Here is a 19,819-nt window from a genome sequence, read left to right as displayed (position 1 = left end):
ACTGGCAATTCTATCTTTAAAATTGCATCATATCATGAAGAACTGTGTTATAATTTTGTTAAATCAATTGTCTTTACCTTTGTATTTCTTCTGCCAAAATTTTAAGCATTCAGACAGTCAGCTCAGGGGACTGAAAACATATGGCATATCTGTGTTAAATTCTTGGGGAAAGGGGGAGGAGGAGAAAGAAATGTTCCACAGAACCTTCTTTGGGCCTTCAAAATATCATAATTCTGGGAAACATATTAGCCATTGCTATGCATTTTAACATCTGTCTTCATTTGTTGTACTTTTGAAATTTAATTTCTAATAATGCTTTGTACAGATCATCTCTGAAAATATTATTCAGTGTTTACATTGTCAGAAAAAATATATTTCTTAAAATAAAAATCTCACTAGGCTTTTGAGATTGTAAGATTAAGTGATTTCTGTAATAACATTTCTGAAATTGCATGTCTTTAATCCATCAGTTTTTCTCAGTCACATACACATAGGTAAGAAGGAAAAAAATAAAAAGATGTTGTATGCTCAAGGTCATTTCATAAGATGTTAGTGGTTAAAGGCCTGAATGTTCCTGAGTTACAAAGATTTATTGTTTGTGTGGGACAAACCTCCCCAGTATGGGACAGAGATAAAAAAGGAGTTCCAAGTAGATCAAGGTCAGCCCAGATATATGAATAGCATAAATGCTATTAATCTACTGCAGCACGAATCAGAGAATTTCAGCAAGCTATGGCATGAGGTTTTTATGCCACTTTGTGTTACATAATGAGTATATTCATGGTGTACATATGCATACTGTCCAAGCTGGCACAGAAACCGCTTTAAATAGCTTGAAAGAACAAATCAAAGCATTGGATCTGTGACTCTAAAAGGTAATAGGGATGTTCAACACAGCACCAGGTTTCAATATTTGCAGGACTCCATAGAATCAAACTCTGTTGGAAATAGCGTGAGAAAGGATTTCTGAGCTGGATTGCTCACAGCTTATTGTGTATAATTCCGCCTTACCTCATTATCTACTTTTTTTTCAGGAGTTAGCAAAGAAGCCGGGTAATACATGAAAAGATTGTTAACTGGAAAACATGAGATTTTTTTGTGCCAGGACTAAAAGTTCAAAATGAACTAAGTTCCTTTTTTGATAGGGCAACAGATCCAAAAACCTAGAAAACAGCCCTAAAAACACATTGAAAGTACCCAGGATATACAGCTGCATATCTACAAAATCATCACTCTGTTGGAGGAAAGTGATAAAGGAGATAACTTTTGAACCTCTTTCGCTTTGGAAGTAGAACCAATTACAGTGTTAATTCATTCAAGTACACAAAATAAAGGTGAAACCTTTTATTACAGTTCCAATCCAGTATGTTTACAAATAGATTTCAAGAGCTGTACTTACTATATTGGGTCTGTACAAAAATATGCAAGAGATGGTGTTTCCTGACAAAGAAAAGAATTGATAAAGGCTTTAGAGCTCAAATGAGAAAAACATAAATTTAAAAGGTATTCATCTAGTGCAATTTCTAAAGAATAGGCCTGTGTAGTCTTGAAAAGCTATTAACTATCTTGCCTTTTTGTTTGGCCAATAAAAGGCTTCATAGAGGGGCATAATCGAACGCCCATCTCCATGGGCGTCTCTGTCCGAGAACGGGTACATGAAGGGGTGAGACAGACCGTATTTTTGAAAAAAATGGCCGCCCATCTTTTTTTTTCGATAATACGGTTTGTGCCCAGCAAATGCATTGGATATGTGCGGATTTGAGCTGGGTGGTTTCGTTTTTTAGCGATAATGGAAAACGAAGGTGCCCAGCTCAAAAACGAACAAATCCAAGGCATTGGGTCGTAGGAGGGGCCAGGATTCGTAGTGCACTGGTCCCCTTCACATGCCAGGACACCAACCGGGCACCCTAGGGGGCACTTGTAAAAAGTAAAAAAAAAAAAAAAGTTAAATACCTCCCCAAGTCCATAGCTCCCATCCCTTGGGTGCTGATCCCCCCAAATCCCCCCCAAAACCCACTACCCACAATTCTACACCATTACCATAGCACTTATGGGTGAAGGGGGGGGCACCTAGATGTGGGTACAGTGGGTTTTGCGGGGTTTTGGAGGACTCAACATTAACCACCACAAGTGTAACAGGTAAGGGGGGATGGGCCTGGGTCCACCTGCCTTAAGTCAACTGCACCCATTAACAACTGCTCCAGGGACCTGCATACTGCTGTGATGGAGCTGGGTATGGCATTTGAGGCTGGCATATAGGCTGGAAAAAAAAGTTGTTAAAGTTGTTTTTTTTTGGTGGGAGGGGGTTAGTGACCACTGGGGGAGGAGTCAGGGGTGGTCATCCCCGATTCCCTCCGGTGGTCATCTGGTCAGTTCCGCCTTCACCACACCTCCGACACGCCCCCATCAACTTTGTTCGTTCCCACGTCGTAGTGCAGTTGCAGGCGCCTAAAATCGGCTTTCGATTATACCGATTTGGGCGCCTTTGCGAGATGGGCACCCATCTCCCGATTTGGGTTGAAATCTAGGTGCCCATCACTTTCAAAAATAAGGCTGATAGCCTACCAAGAATCCCAAAGGCACAGAATGGGAAAGAGTCAAGCAAGCCTGCGTTGTACACCTTGTATAATTCCTATATGCACATTGCATAAGTATTCAACCTCATCCTAGGCCCGTCGTCCACTTGAAATATAGTTTTCCTTAATCTAAATACTTAGGGGTCCTTTTACTAAGGTGTGCTGAAAAATGAACTGCACTGGTGTAGATGCGTGTATTGGACGTGCACAGGTCCATTTTTCAGCACACCTGAAAAAAAGGACTTTTGGGGGAGGCCGAAAATGGACGTGTGGCAAAATAAAAATTGGCGTGCGTCCATTTTGGGCCTGAGACCTTACCGCCACCCATTGACTTAGCGATAAAGTCTCATGTGTTAACCGGGTGGTCATCGCCAGTGCATGTACACTGCCGATTACTGCCTGGTTAGTGCCACACGTCGGAAATTTTCTAACACGCTTAGTGGATGTGCGTAAAAAATGAAATTACCACCCAGGTCACATGGTAGCCGGGCAGTAGTTTCAAACTGGCACACGTTGGGCGCACGTAGGCGTCTACGCAGCTTAGTAAAATTGCCCCTTAGAGTCTGATGTTCAAAATGATTAAAGTTCCTACCTGGTTAAATCATGCTGAGGTCAGGAAGGATATTCAGCAGCACTTAATTGGGCAGTGCCACTGAATATCCCCTTTAACTGCAATGGCACTGTCTGGGCAGTGCTGGGGCAGTCCTGGAAGTTATGTGGGCAGCAGCATATTCAGTACCAGAGCTTGCATGTTTTCATGGGAAAATGAGATTGAATAAATAACAGTGCTATCTTTGCCCAATTAGCTATTTGGGTATGGCACTGAATATCAGCTATACCTACATAACTTCCTGGTACTGCCGCTGACCCAGATATTCAATCTCAATGCCCAGATAGGTCTAAATTAGCTGGCAGCAGTCAGCATTAAAAAAATGCTCACTGCCACTGGCTCAAAGTTGACCCGTTAATTTCTAGTTGCCAGCTATAGAGGTGGCCTGCATAGGGTTTAGACTGTCTTCTGCAGAGAAAGACTGAAGAAAGAGACAAGGCCATTGTCTTTACTGTGTGGTACAAAGACATTTTGCTCTGACTTTGAGGCAGTGCATGGGTATCCTATGATTTTGGTCACCATTTTCTTGAATCGGGTGGCTCAAGGCCTATGTTAGTTTCCTTTTGTTCATCCTCTGAAACATCTGATCATGAGGTTAGCCGTCATTGATTCTTATATTAGTCGTGATTTTGTCCACTCACATGGGACACTGCTGAAGCCAAGCACACTGCCAATACCCATCTTGGCCACTAGGTTGGGAAGTTGTGCCGCAGGTCATCATGGATTTGAACTTAACTGTTGGTACTTGTTATTTGGAGTCCATTTCTTTATAGGTCACGGATGCATTATCTTGAACCATTTTTGGGGGGTTACTTTGGCTTCAGGAACATAAACTGCTTATTGACTGGCAACAGACCATTTCTTCATCTCCATCCTGTTTTTTTCCTCTTCTGACCCTGATCCCTGACCTATGGATCCTGTCCTTGTAATCTCCAGCCTTAAAGTACCTCTACATCTCCTAGCGGAATACCACTCATTTTCCAATTTTTTCAGCAAGCAGCAAGCTGATACTCTTCCTAAATATGATTGTGTCATTGATCTATTGCTTGGGAAAATGTCAAATCATCATGGGCAAGAAAGCCAGCAGATCAATATCACAACAAAAAGATTTTATTGAAGATACCGTGTATGAACAAATCGCCCGACACAGGCCGTGTTTCGCCCATCTAGGGCTGTGTCAGGGGCTACTATGAACAGATATATAATAATTATCATAGATCATAATAAATAAAATATAACACACAGGCAGGATGAACTGGAGACAGGCAAGGCAGGCTCAGACTGGCAACAGACAAGGTAAGGCAAGACTGGAACTGAGGACAAGGCAGGCAAAGCTGGAACAGGCAAGGCAGGCAGACAGGGCAATGCAGAAAACCGTGTCTTCAAAGAGGTTCCCTGGCAACAGCAGTAATTCACAGCTGCTGCTTGCAGCCTGCTTGGAGCACCTCTTCTACTGCGACTCGATCGCTTCTGACACAACTTCCTGTTTAACTGGGAGTGGACCAGGGCAGAAGAGACACTCCAAGCAGGCTGCTAGAAGTGGCTGTGAATTACTGCTGCTGCCAAAGAACCTCCTTCAAGATGTGATTTTAAGGTAGACAATGGGGGGGGAGTGGAGAGGGGATTTTGAGGGAAGAAAGTTGAACAATCAAGGAGAAATGTGAGTTCACAAAGGTGGAAGCACTGGGCCCCCTGGTGCTCTAAGTCCTCAGGCAGTGCTTGGTTGCCCGAACAGTCAGTCTTTCCCTGCCCATGGCATGCCTGGAAGGCAACTGCAGCACACCGGTTGAAAAACACAGCTCTATAAAAGTAGATATGTATATATACACAAAGAAGAGATTTTTTACATAAGTAGCTGAGACTATGTTTTTAAGAATCTCTTGGGTGAATCTCTTCATAAAGGCGGTTAATAAATCCCAATAAAGAACAAGCTCTGGTTAACCAGGAGCAAATGAAAGAAAACACCACAATAGCAGACTCATCACCTACAAAACAAAACCTCCTCTTCTCCCTCCCACTCACAATGCTACAGCTGTCAGCCAGCATGCACATTAAAATTCAGACACTACTAATAGGAGAGGTTTTGCAGCTGTCATGGTCACAGCAGCTAGTTGTGATACCTAAGCAGACAGGTCAGAATGAAAGTGATCACATTTAACAAAATCAGACATAGGAATACTGAAGTGCCAGTTCTAGCATTGTTATAGTTTTGAAGCACAGCAAATTGGGTCAGGATCATCGTAATCTGTGAAGTTATGTACATACAGTTTGTCTGGAAATGCACAGGTCCCAGTGTGGTTCTACTATAACAATATTTCAGCCAAGAAGGGCAGCTGTGTCTGTGCTGAACAGACTGAAAAATCCTATTATCTCTCATAGACACAAATCTCAGGTTCTCTTCTTGTCCACATAGAGAAAAAGACAGCAAGTAAGCCTAATTCAACACACTCAGATCAGTACTTTTCAACAGATTTTTAAATTTAACTATTAGTTCTAAATAATTATTTCAGACTTGCACAATCACTTCAATATTTTAAAGCTAGGGGAGTTTATGATGAAACCCAGGTCTTTTACTAAAGATTAGCTTGAGTTACCTGCAACAGGGCCCATTTTATTCCTTTAGGCCCTGCTGCAGATAACTCGAGCTAACCTTTAGTAAAAGACCCCCCCCCCAAGAAAAGACCATGACGCCAAGTTTAAAAGATGGCAGTTGAGAGGAAATAATGACAGCTTAACAAAAAAAGCATTTAACTGTGTCCGAGAATTAAAAACACATTCAGAAAGTATTGCAAATGAGGCATCCCGATTAACAAGAAACTTTCCAGTTTAAAACACGTCCTGAGCTACGTATCATAGGGGCACCTCCATTTAGGCATAAGCTGGTATCAGCGCACCAAACATTTAGGCACCCACTGTTACACCAGCTATAAAACTGGCATAAGTACGGGCATCTAAATGTGGCAGAAGACATGCATAACTTACAGTTTTCTGCAATTTATGCACATAAGTGGGAGTCCTGACCATGCTCCACCTATGTGTACACCAATATGCACTATGTAAATTATTCAGTATTTACAGAAATAGCGTGTAGGTGCCCTGCTGACACTTTCAACGGTACATGTACACATACATGCATAAGTACCAGTATTCTTGACATTTACACATTCAAACTGTGCATAAATGCAAGCACCAAGATTATAAAATTGACCTCTATGTTTCCAGTTATAAAACACAGTGTGCATTCTCTCCTGCAAGCATGGCTTCTACAAATTCAATGAGATACATACAAAAGAAAGCTAATAGACTCTAATAACTCTCTAACTTGTGTTGATATGTTAAGAACAAAAAAAAAAAGAAAACAACCCAGAATTAGAATAAATTGAAAGTGATCTGCTCAATACAGCCTAGGAGATGCACCTAGATACCTTTGACTTTAGACACAGAATTGAGGATCCTGAGGAAAAAATAGGAGAACATATGAAGATTTAGGCTGTCTTTCAACAAAAAGGAACCACATCAAATAAAAATAAAAAAACAAGGGGCTCATTTATAAAACAGATGTGCTAGAGAACATAACAATATGGCTTTCACATTTTTAACGGAAATATTTTGCTAAAACTTGCAAACCAGGGCTATACCTGAATAACTGAGAATGCTTTTTCCTGAAAGCATGACCCGAAAGGCTTCTTATTACTTGACTGGTGAGGGCAGGGTCGGTTTTAGAGATGCTGGGGCCCAGGGCTGAAATTAAGGAGGAGGCCCCCAATTCCCTCTCCTCTCTGCCCTCTCCCTGATTTCCCCACCCACTAAAACTACCACACATAAAACAACTTTAAATGACTTCTCACATAAAATATAGACAGATTACCAAATACAGAATAAGGGATCACACATTAGAAATACAGATACCAAAAGAGAACCCCAAGAAGTTAAGCTCGTCAAGTACAGCAGCTCTGGAGAAATAAAAGTAGGAATGCACTTCATTTTGTACTGAACACAATCAATGGCAAATTAACTGCTCCCTTGCTGTGAACCACCTCTTTCCCCTCCTCACATCCAGTGACCAGAACTCTCCAAGCTGCTTATAGAGTCTTACTTATTGGGGGGTCCCCATTTCAGTTTTTGTCTGATGTTTTTTGCCCCCCTATTTTGTATCAGGTGAGGGTCTGTCCATGTTCTGCATGTCTGACTGAGGAGGATTCTGCTAAAATGTAGTGTCTGTGTAGTATTATGTAACAGTCCAGCTTGTTCCAGTTTCCCAGTAGCAGGTATACTGGTGCTCTAGGGCCCAGTCTAATATTTATAATGCTGTCTTTTCATAGGTGGGTCAGGGCTGATATAGTTTGGTAAGTTGTTCTTGTATAGGTTTTGAGTGTCTTTTTGCAGGGTTTTGTGTTATTTTGCAAAGTGACGGCCTGCTTGAAAGCAGGATCTGGGGCAAGAGCTCCAAAGTTGGCCCTTGTCACCCAAATAAAAATGCTAGGACTAGTGGTATCCGCATCCTGTAGAATCACCATACAAACAAAAACTTATCTGCTTTAAGCAAAGTATCTGGCAGTGGATGGAGCATGAGCTGTTCATGAGGTAATAATCACAATTTGAATATTTTTTTGTATGGCATGTTCTAAGAAGGATAGCTCCATGTTTGTGATATAGAATTGGACCTTCAGGATTTATAAAGATTCTGACCAATTCTGTAGAGAATACAGAAGGCTTTATGAATGATGCTATCAATTAACATGCTAATTTCAACGGGGTGAGGGAGAAGGCTATGATGTTTGAAAATGTCACTTTGACTTGCCCCCCACCCCCCACCCTAGCTGCCATCCCAACATTTCTGTCTAGAGACACCACTGGCCAAAGGTACATATTTTCAAAATTACTCCGGATTATATGTAGTCATTTTAGTTCTGTCTCCCTTTTATACCTGCCCTATTTCTTTCTGACATGTGATGGGATGCATGAACTCTGTATCCACAACGGCAACAGCAGCATAAAGTAATTTGAAGTCACTTATTTTGTATTTGGCAAGACTCTATCCATGTACTGTATATATAGGACTGATGTGCAGTATTCTGCTGATATGTCGTTTCTGTGTAGAAAATCCTGTTCATGTTTTCCCAGTAAAAGATGTTGGTATTATAGGGACTGGAGCAATATTTTCAGTGATGCCTTTTTATATGTTCCATACCTGGTAAAAGCGGGTGTGGCCTACTGTAGGGGCAGAGCTATAGTGACCCACCCCTAAGGTTGCTTGTATGAGTACCTGTACCTTTTTTCATACAAAAAAGCACTGGACACAAGAAACATCTTCTGATGATTTGGGATAGCTACATTCAACATATGACAACATAGGGTAGAAGCCTTCTGCTGAATACCTTGTAATTTGTTGTTGTGGATCTCCCATGGCCGTAGTCCTATCTTTATGCAGTCCTCTCTCTCTTCTACTTAACTGTTTTTCTTTTTGGTCACTGGAAGCCATAAGAAACAAGGCTAATGATGCCCATGGGGTTTTAGTTGGGTATGGGTGTAGGGAGGGGACGTGCATATATCGAGAATGATGAGCCCTTTTCTTTTGGTGCTCTTTGTAATTTCATCAGTTTTCTTAGTAATGTTAATATGTCATGTTTATGGATGCTCGATTGTGCTTGTGCTATATCGATTCCAGTCTTGTCTTTGGTTGGGGGGAGGATGGGGACTGTTAAAAAAATTGTAAATATTGAACATTGTCACGGCTGTGCCCTTCTTAACCCCACGGGCTCACCTTGTTCTTTGGCCGGGCATCGGGGTCAGTTCCCGCGACACTCTCCGAGGCTCCCTATAATACAGATAAGGCACTGCTTGTTAAGGACTTTTCCATCCCATTCCAAAGATTAAAAATATTTTGTAAAGTCACATTTTTTCTTGGGCAGTTTTCCAAAAAGAATTATTTTAGAATATAATGCACTAAAGTGAACTAGAGAAAGAAGCAGATAAGTGTTGAAATAATATATATGCCCTGGAAATGGACTAGACTGTTATAATCTTGTTGTGTCAGAATACAAGCAGCATTATGCATCTCAGAGCAGAAGACAACACAGAAAAAAGGAGGATTCAAAGTTAATCCTTAAAATTTTGTGTATTGAGCCTAGAAGATGTTTCTTTGTGAAAGATTGGGTAAGATGTTTCTTTGTGAAAGATTGGATATAACAAAATGTGAATGTACTCTATATTCATTTATGACTGGATTTACTAAGACGCTCTACCACCCATTAATGCATGCTATTAGTTAATATTTTTCATTGTATTAAATGGGACCTCCAGTAAGAAAGGTGCATTAATGCTTATTAGCGCATACTAATGTGGTAGCATGCCTTAGTAAATCTATTATTGTTTAATTCCTTCTTATTGAAGTTTACTTCTCTAAAATTAGGATAACAATTTGAATTTATGCTACTACTTCTTTAAAAGAAACACCAGCATCAATATTATAATGTTTTTAATTAGAGAAGAAAACCCTATTATAGAAAAAGTGTTCTAAACTATATAAAAATATTTTAATGCATTTAGTAAACTTTACTATTCTTTCATTTTAGATTTAATGCAATACAGAACATTCCCTAGAACTCCATGTAAACCAGCTGCCATATACTAAAGAGTTAATCAAATTTTATATACAAATATTTTTTCAGGAAAAGTTTGCCCAAAGTTTAAAATCATGTGTATAACACATCCAGAAAAAATGTTTCCAGTTATGCTTTAGTCCCAGATGAGGAAAGGATTCTAAGAGGCATAAAGTATATATAAATCATTCTGACACTGCATTTTATTCCAGACTCCAAGGCACATAGCAAAATTGGCTTAGTGTACCCAAACTATGGAGGCAGCTGCTCCTTCCCAAATGGACAGGAAATAGCAAAGAAAGAATAGAACATCTGACACATGTGGAAGAAATTGCTGAACCTTTGAAAACAATGTCCCAATCCCCTGCTTCCAAATAATGAGATTTCAGGATACCAGAACACCAATGATTGGATAACAAGAATGCCTTAACTCTCTGCAGCCCTTGGATTACAAGGGCATGGAAATCTTCAGAGGTATAATGTGGCAACCAGCAAGAAAATTAATATGAGGTATATTTTGAAATAAATATATTTATACATTCATGCAAATGGGGGGGGAAACTAATTCATTGAAATGGGCCAAGAAAACTTTTTTTCTAAGCTGAGCGGGTGTCCTCCAACTGCTTATTTCTGGGATAAGCAGCATAACATGTTTTGTACTTTTGGGGGATTTTGCCAGGTATTTGTGACCTGGATTTCCCACTGATGGAGACAGGATGCTGGGCTTGATGGACCTTTGGTCTGTCCCAGTATGGCAATACTTATGTACTTAACTGCATTGTTACCAGTAGGGGGTGATATGTTTTCAATCGCTATGGACAGGCAGGTTCCTTGGAGTCCTGCAGAACTTGCTTGTCCCTCACTATTGAAAATGGGATAGTGAAACAGCACCCCCCACTGGCAGGACTGTAGATGGAGGACTCCTTCTCCACTTAGAGGGAACAGTGCCTATAGCAGCTTCCTTTCCCTTCAGGTTGAGCCTTCTGATACTCAGAAGCTGCCAAGACCTGAAGTACAGGGGTCCCAAAGAGAAGGGAGTAGATACAAGACATCTAGTGGAAGAGGCAAGAGATAAATAGGGCAAACAGCAAATCCAAGGTGACAGGCAGAGTTCAAGACAGAGAGCACAGGCACCTGGAATCAACAGAGAAAGCAAAGTTACTTACCTGTAGCAGGTGTTCTCCAAGTACTGCAGGCATATATATTCACATGTGGGTGACATCAGCCATGAAGCCTGATGTGAGAACTGCCATAGTGCACTGTAACTTTAAAACTTTGAGGCAGTGCTCCCACCACACATGTGCGGGTGCCTTCCCACCTGATACTCGAGTGCTGGACCAACTAATACTAAAGCTAAGAAGACAATTCCAAGGGGAGGTGGGAGGGATGTGAGAATATGTGATTGCTGTCCTTGGAGAACATCTGCTACAGGTAAGTAACTATGCTCCAGATAATATGCTAGAGCATGCTTGCAGTCTAAAGTATGCAGTGCTGCTTCTCCAGGATGAGAGTGTGGCTTAGGGAAGAAGACAGTACAATGGACTGATTGTGGTGGAACTCTTATACCACTATAGTGAGGAATTTTGGTTGGGTTCGGAGAACAATCCTATCATGGTAGAACCTGGTGTAAGGTGGGTCTGCCACCAGGGCTTGAAGTTTGCTTGTTTTATTTATTTATGCATTATTGTATCCCACTGTTATCCAAAACCAAGTTTTGGTTCAAAGTGGCTTACAGTTTACATTCTGGTAGAAAATTACAATGATTGTTTACATTTGCATTCTGGTAGAAATTACAGTATTGATTTACAAATAGGAAGTGACTATCAATTAGGAATCTACTATCAATGATAGTTTACAATTATGAAGTGAAAAGGTTTTCAATGGTTTATTTACTTATTGTAGAATTTTTAAAAGGTAGGTTTTCAGTTCTTTTTTTGAACTGGAGATAATTGGTGATGTTTTTTGTGACCTTTGGTATTGAGTTCCACAGTTTGTAATCCAGGTAACGAAATCCAGCCATGTAGATATTTTTGTAGGTTATGTTTTGCAGTTGGGTAGGTGAAAGAGCAGGTAGTCTCTGGTTTATGGACTTGCGTTTCATGGGGATACTTCAATCATATCTAGCATATATTCAGGCGACATATCGAATGATATTTTGTAAATAATGGCACTAGCTTTGAAGATTAGTCTTGCCTTGATTGGCAGCTAGTGTAGTATTTTGAGCAGTGGGGTAGCTCTTTCAAATTTTGATTTCTTGAATATTAGCCTTGGTCCGTGTTTTGGATGGTTTGTAGCAATTTTAGTTTGTTCTCTTTCCCCCCTAAGTAGACTGCATTGCAATAGTCTAATTGTGATAATATCATTGATTTGTACTATTGTCTGGAATGATTGTCTTGGAAAATAATTCCTGATCCTTCTCAGTTTCTATAGCGTTCTATAGTGTTCTAAATCAACCTACCAACTAGAAACACATCCGAATCAACACGAACGTACCTAAATCTGCACTACCCAAGCTGCAAATGACTCAAATACAAATCAACTTACACATCCAGTCTCTCCTACATAAGCACACAACTGTGGCACGCATTACCAAAAGCCTTGAAAACTACGTACGACCACCTAAACTTCTGGAAAAAACTAAAAACTAACCTGTTTAAAAAGGCATACCCTACCAATCCAACATAAATGCCTGATCTCTGCAACACAACAAAACTAAAGTATGTAATGGACATAACACAACTCTTCCGTTGTACGATTCCCTAATGTGGCTGTGCCACATGAACTTTATCTTACCACAACATCACTTTGTATTTGTTTTCACCGGAATTTCCAAACGCCTCTCCTTTTGATAGCATATATGTGATGTGTTTGGTGATGCACTCGATGAACCATTCTACATGGCGTCACACCATCCAAGCTCCTCAGCTCCATCTGGACGCCTTTAATGACCAAGGCGTCACCATCGCTATCTTGCTGTGGTTTTCCATGCACCCCACTGTCCCTGGGATCCTGGGAGCTCCTAAGCAGATCCCGGTGCTCTGGCACAGATCTGGCCCCACATAGGCCCATTTGGGTCTGAGTCAGTCCATTTCTTAGGAGCGCCTCGCGGTATCTTCTTTAAGTCCACCATTTTGTGACTGGCAGAAGTGCTACTAAGCAATACTTTATAGGTGAGGAACTTTAGAGAACAGGAATGGATTGTTTCAAATGGAGGTTTCATGAGATCTGTGAGGATGACAGTGAGATCCCACACTATCAGAGTTGGTTTGATAGGAGGTTTGGTATGAAATAATAAACCCTAAATGAATCTAAACTATCAAGGAAAAAAGGCTTATCAACCCTAGAGTGAAGAGTGCTAATGGCACTCAGCTGTACTCTGATTGAATTAGATTTGAGGCCAGAATCTTCCAAGGGTTCTCCAGAAAATCAACCTAACCTTAGTCTCTGCAGGTTTATATGCATGGAGGGCAGGTCAAAGGTCACTTGGTCTTTAAAACCTGCAAACTTCAAAAATCATAGCCAAAATTTAATTCCAAAACTATAGAAGGGCTAAAAAAACCCCACCTTTAAACAATAAAACAGACCTTATAAAAGCTAAATTAAAGCTCAAAATGTCTCGATTAAATTCCCTGAGGACTGAAAAAGAAATGTCATAATCGATAAAAGAACATATACCCACCTAAATTGCTAAAAATCACTGCAAAATGCTGTAAAGGTCACCCCAAAACACTATTTGATTGCCAGCCTCAGATGTCATACTCAGGTCCATGACAGCAGTATGCAGGTCCCTGGAGCAGTTTTAGTGGGTGCAGTGCACTTCAGGCAGGCAGACCCAGGCCCATCCCCCCACCTATTATGTTTGTGGAGGAACAGCAAGCCCTCCAAAATCCACCACAATCCCACTGTACCCACCTCTAGGTGCCACCCTTCACCCGTAAAGGCTATGGTAGTGGGTACAGTTGTGGATAGTAGGTTTTGGGGGGCTCATCACACAAGGTAAGGGAGCTATGTACCTGGAAGCAATTTATGATGTCCACTGCAGTGCCCCCTAGTTTGCCTGGTTGGTGTCCTGGAATGTCAGGGGGACCAGTGCACTACAAATGCTGGCTCCTCCCACAACCAAATGGCTTGCATTTGGTCGTTTCTGGGATGGACGTCCTTGGTTTCGATTATCAACGAAAATCAGAAACGACCAAGTCTAGGGTTGACCATCTCTAAGGACAACCAAATTAACATTTGCATCTTAGCCATATGTACTTGAAGATGAGGATTACCCTGTACCTAGTGATAAACAGCAATGTATAGTGATAAACAGCAATGTATACATCTCCTTCGTTTATCCTGTAACAACTAATAATCAGCGATGTCTACATCTCCTTCACTGAATCAAGCGCTTATCATCACATAAATGCAGGTAAAGAACGATTTATACTTCTACTTCACTGAATCATCTATTTCCATCACCTTCTGCCATTAACAATTTACTATCATCAGCATAACATATAAAGTGCCAGTGAAAATGAATAACTCCAGTATATAAGAAAGCAGCAGGCCCGTAGGCTATTGGCAGCAGTGTCTAGTAAAGTGCCATCCCAGCAGGCTATTGAAGTGTGTACCTTGTGTTGTGGTTAGTCTCTAAGAAAACTGCAAGCCCAAGTTAAGATAGTAGGTCAACGCACAAAACCCACCCGCAGTAAAACTGTGCCTGTTGGCAGCTTGGCAGAGATCCTTATGAGGTTTTTCATGTGTACCTATGCCAAGCAACAAAACATAGGGGTTGTATCTATGACTGGACGACTCACCCGCAGCGCCTGCATGGCACTGACAAGATGGCCGACAGAGTTTGTCTGCCTGATGTCACAACCCAGATGGCCGAGCCACCAGTGTCATTGCTGCCCTAAACTTGGCCACACAACTAAGATGGCATGGCCACCCCTGCTGCTGCATCCCCTTGGTGGCACATCCACCAAGCATGCGCTGAAAGCACAAATACGACCGTGGCGAACAGTCGTCCACCCCTCAATCTGAAATAAACCCCATTAGCAGCATCCAACTGCAGTACCCTTGAATAAAACCAATGAACAATGTCCACAATCCACATCTGATGAAGGTGCTTATGTAAGTAAGAAATATGCAACATATCTCAATGATTCTGAAATTGAGAAATAAGGGATAAACCACAAACAATCGATCTGGAGTGCATATACTGATTATTACCCTGTACAAATCCTGACAATGTGTGGTGAAACTCATAAGTATTCTGCATATTATGTAATGGTTAAAATGGCGACCTCCCTGCATGCTACATGAAAGGTTGACAAGCAGGCGCATCACAAAGTATAGCACAGCATCAGAGACATACCAAATGGCCAGAAGGACAACCATTTCCACCGGATCCATGTGCGCCGCCAACTCGGTGACTATGGTGCAGCGTTGTTGCCAGGGGCAAGTAGAGGACAGCGTGCCTCTTCCATGTATGCAAGAACTGCACCTTGACACAGCCCGTCATACACTGCCCCCTGGACTGGCCATCCCTCACTGCGAGGGGAGAGGGAGTCTTGCTCTTCACTCCTGCCACCCAAAACCCACCTCCATTCAGTCTCTGCTCCACGCACCCTCTAAGGGCCTAGTAGCCATCTTGGCACATCCTTCACCAGCTACCTGGCTGCCCCCTCCTGGCCCATGGACATCCACATTCCACCCACACAGGCTCTAGAGAAAGTGTGTCCAGATATTGGCTTGTGAATCGGTAGCTGGAGTACCAAGAAAAAGCACTGGGAGTTGGAAGAAAGGTACCCCGCTGCTCCGCAGCCCAATGGAAGGCCAGTGAGAGGAAAAAATGCTACACAGCTGCAGGCTCACCCATCCAAAAGAGCACAGAAGCCAGATGCATGAGGGCACACAACTCATTGCAAAAAAACCACAGGAATACCACTCTTCAGGCGAACATGCCAAAAACCCATGTGTCAGGAAGTCACGCTCCCCCTCACATTCAGCAGGCCCTGGCTGCTCACGAACGCCACATATAAACTCCTCACGAGGTTGACACACCCGCCATGGCTCCCAAAGAGCATCCGGGGCTGAGATCAGTGAAACATCTGGCGGGATCTCGCAAGGAGGCCTCACACAGCACGGGAGTTGGAAATTATCCACTCCAAACTTCCCGTGCCCACCTGACCCACTGTGTTCCAGCAACCCACACTGACCTGCATACTTTAGCCTGAAACTGGATGAAACCAAGACTGCATTAAACACACAAACGAAGGTAAGCATCAGCAAAAAGCAACCGGACAGCTAAGCCATTGGAGCAGCCAGGCAACATGGTGCCTGTTCTATGCAAATTCTCTTCTTTGTTCCTGGTCTCCACATTTTCCCCGCTTCTTGCCCTTCCTTCCCCTTTGTTACGCATATCTACCCCTCTCTATGCTTCTCCCTTGATTGCTTTGCTTTCCTTAAACTTGTTTAGCCCTATCTTTTATCCTACCTGTCCTCCCACCCCTCCCCTGTTTCCCCCTCCCGATCCTTTCCCACATATGCCTGGCCACCGCCATTTATGTGTCTGCCTTCCCTATGCGGTTAGGTCATTATCTCTCTTTTCCATTGAACGAGAGTATGTTGGTAATGTAAATGTTTAATTTCCCCCTCCCCCCTCCAGAGAAGCAGTAAGTTCTGTAAAGAAGGAAAAGATCACTAATGAGCCTCCTCGTAATCATGAAATGATTGTGCTTGCTTTCTGTTTGTAACCTGGGAACAAAACAGAATAGAACAGTATTAGTAATGAATATGAACCTGGTATTGCAAATAACCAGTAAATTTTCCTTCTTCCCAAGATCAATGACTTTTGTTAGGAAGTCTCATCCCTGAAGTCTGCTTGGTTCTTAGAGGCTATGCATTTCTGAAAAATAAACGATGTGCTAAAAATCCTGGATTTGGTGGTAACCTGAAGGAAGGGGACAAATTAGGTTTGCAGGGCACAGGAACAAAGCAACTTTGATTGCTGGACTCAGAAGTAGCAGAACAAATAATTAATGACTAGAGCTCACAAAGGGTCAAATAGCCCACCCAGTATAAAAGAATGGAACATTTTCCCCTTTAGCAGTTCCATATAAAGGGTATGGGTCTATATGCACATGCCTTTCAATTAATTTACCTGTGACTGGGTACATTATGCTTATCAATGAAAAGAAGCTTAGGCCTCACCAAGACAGTCAGATTCTGAAAGATAATATTGAAACCAACAGCCATGTTCCATTCTTCATCTTATTATCAAGATTTGCAATAATTTCCACAGCCACCAAGATGCAAAAAAGATTCAGGATATAAATGGAATGATAAATCTGTTAATACTGACTTCACTTGCAAAGGTCTTCAGCCTGATTGGTGATGAAGAGATGCCCATTTAGGGGAAAATATGAGGAGCTGAAACATACTGTCTTGAAGATACTGATTTTGACAAACAGTTCTTTTTATTGATGTGAACAGCTTCTGCTCTGGAATTCTGCTTTAGCAGCTAACCTTGCTTATAGTTGAGAAGCTCAATAAACCAGTGTTTTCTTATGCAATAAAAAATAGATACAAATCAAACAATTCTGTGGTTGACACAATAATGTACAAATTATGAAAAATAGCATTCTTTGAGACTTTAGGTTTACCCCTCACTGAGTTTGGGCATCTTGTCATAAGTTTGATCTTTACCATAAAAGTTAGTGGGAACTTATGCCACAAACAAAAGCAATTTCAGATGACCGGAAGAAAGTAACAAAGTAGTTGATGCTCATATTTCTGAACAAGGTTACAAGACTATTTCTTTATATTTGGGGTTCCATTCATTCATGCAATGACTCTACCCAGGAACAGTCATCCTGCCAAGAACACCCAACGGTGTGAACTGTAAGATTATCCAATAGTCACAAAGAACCCCAAGCTAACATTTGAAGATCTGTAGGCATTTCTCACTGCAATTGATGTAAAGGATCATGCGCCAACCATTCTGAAAAATCTGAATGCAAAGGGTGTTCATGGGAGGAGGGTTAAGAAGAAACCACTGCTCTTAAAAAGAATACTGCCACCTACCTCAAGTATACCCAAAAGCACCTGCCACCCCCCCCCCCCCCCCCCCCCCCCCCGTTTTCTATTTCTGTTGATGGCTCTCCTCATTCTCCCTGTCTCCTCAGCTTGAAACCTTGGGTTCATCTTTGACTCTTCTCTCTCCTTCTCTGCTCATATCCAGCAGATTGCCAAGACCTGTCGTTTCTTTCTTTACAACATCCGTAAAATCCGCCCCCTTCCTTCCGAGCACTCTACCAAAACCCTCATCCACACCCTTGTCACCTCTCGTTTAGACTACTGCAATCTGCTTCTTGCTGGCCTCCCACTTAGTCACCTCTCCCCTCTCCAGTCGGTTCAAAACTCTGCTGCCCGTCTCATCTTCCACCAGGGTCGCTTTACTCATACTACCCCTCTCCTCAAGACCCTTCACTGGCTCCCTATCCGTTTTTGCATCCTATTCAAACTTCTTCTACTAACCTATAAATGTACTTACTCTGCTGCTCCCCAGTATCTCTCCACACTCGTCCATCCCTACCACCCCTTCCCGTGCACTCCGCTCAATGGATAAATCCTTCTTATCTGTTCCCTCTCCACTACTGCCAACTCCAGACTTCGCGCCTTCTGTCTCGCTGCACCCTACGCCTGGAATAAACTTCCTGAGCTCCTACGTCTTGCCCCATCCTTGGCCACCTTTAAATCTAGACTGAATGCCCACCTCTTTAACATTGCTTTTGACTCTTAACCACTTGTAACCACTCGCCTCCACCTACCCTCCTCTCTTCCTTCCGTTCACATTAATGATTTGATTTGCTTACTTTATTTATTTTTTGTCTATTAGATTGTAAGCTCTTTGAGCAGGGACTGTCTTTATTCTATGTTTGTGCAGCGCTGCGTATGCCTTGTAGCGCTATAGAAATGCTAAATAGTAGTAGTAGTAGTTAGGACTTCTGGAATGATGTATCAAAAGCTGAACTTTTAGGTTACAAAAACCAAACACTATCTTCTAAAGCTTGTGTGTGAGGGGGGAGGGGGCTACTGTTTTGCTGTTTCAGAACCCAGATTACTTACCATCAATTGATGGAGCCATAAATTCTGCTTTATATAAGAAAATTCTAGAGGGCAATGTCAGGGTACCCATCTATGAGCTGAAGCTGAGCTGATAGTGGATCATGCAGCAAGACAACCTTAAAAATTCAAGTAACTTTACTACAGAATGACTGAAGAGATTTCATATGTTTGACTTGATCTGTCTAAGTACAAATCTAAACCTTATTGAAATCATGCTGCAAGACCGAAAGCAAGTTCTTCATGCAATAATGCATTGAAATGCCACAGAGGTTAAATAGTTCTTTATGGAAGAATCAACCAAAATTTCTCATGAGCAATAAGAGACTAGACTACAGTTACAGTAGTTGAGACAGCCAAGGTGTAGAAAAGCCACAGGAGCTATGCTTGGTATATGAACTACTGCACAATGACCCAAGGTGGCTATGTTTCAGCAAATGCCTGCATCAGAGGCCTTTATTAAAATAAACTCTTCACTAGAATCAAGAGGGGAAAAAAACCCTGAATGCTGGAGCAGCTGTTGCATCCTTATTCATAGGTCTTCAAAATATCAGGACAAAAGTATCAGCTTGGGAGCAAGAAATAGCTTGTTCCTTCTTGTTAAATAATGTATTCACAGTCCTACTTTGAATGTATCACTGGATTCTGTTAGTTCATCAGATTCCTTATGGAGTGTGCTCAGAACTTCAGTGGCTTGTAGTCATCTTTCAAGGATTCTTGAGTTGAATGCAGGGCCTTGAGAGAAGTTCTGAGAAGGAACCTATAAAGTCATCCACAAGGAATCTGATGATGAACAAATGGAATCCAGGAAGACATTCCAAACTAGGACTAGGAATACATGCTCTAGTATGAATGAATGAACTAAAATTGTACCCCAAACTTCTACAGATTGGGTAGAAAAAGATATTAAGCACACA

This window comes from Microcaecilia unicolor, chromosome 4, assembly GCF_901765095.1.
Source record: "Microcaecilia unicolor chromosome 4, aMicUni1.1, whole genome shotgun sequence".
Classification (NCBI taxonomy): domain Eukaryota; kingdom Metazoa; phylum Chordata; class Amphibia; order Gymnophiona; family Siphonopidae; genus Microcaecilia; species Microcaecilia unicolor.
This window is presented reverse-complemented; position numbering follows the sequence as displayed.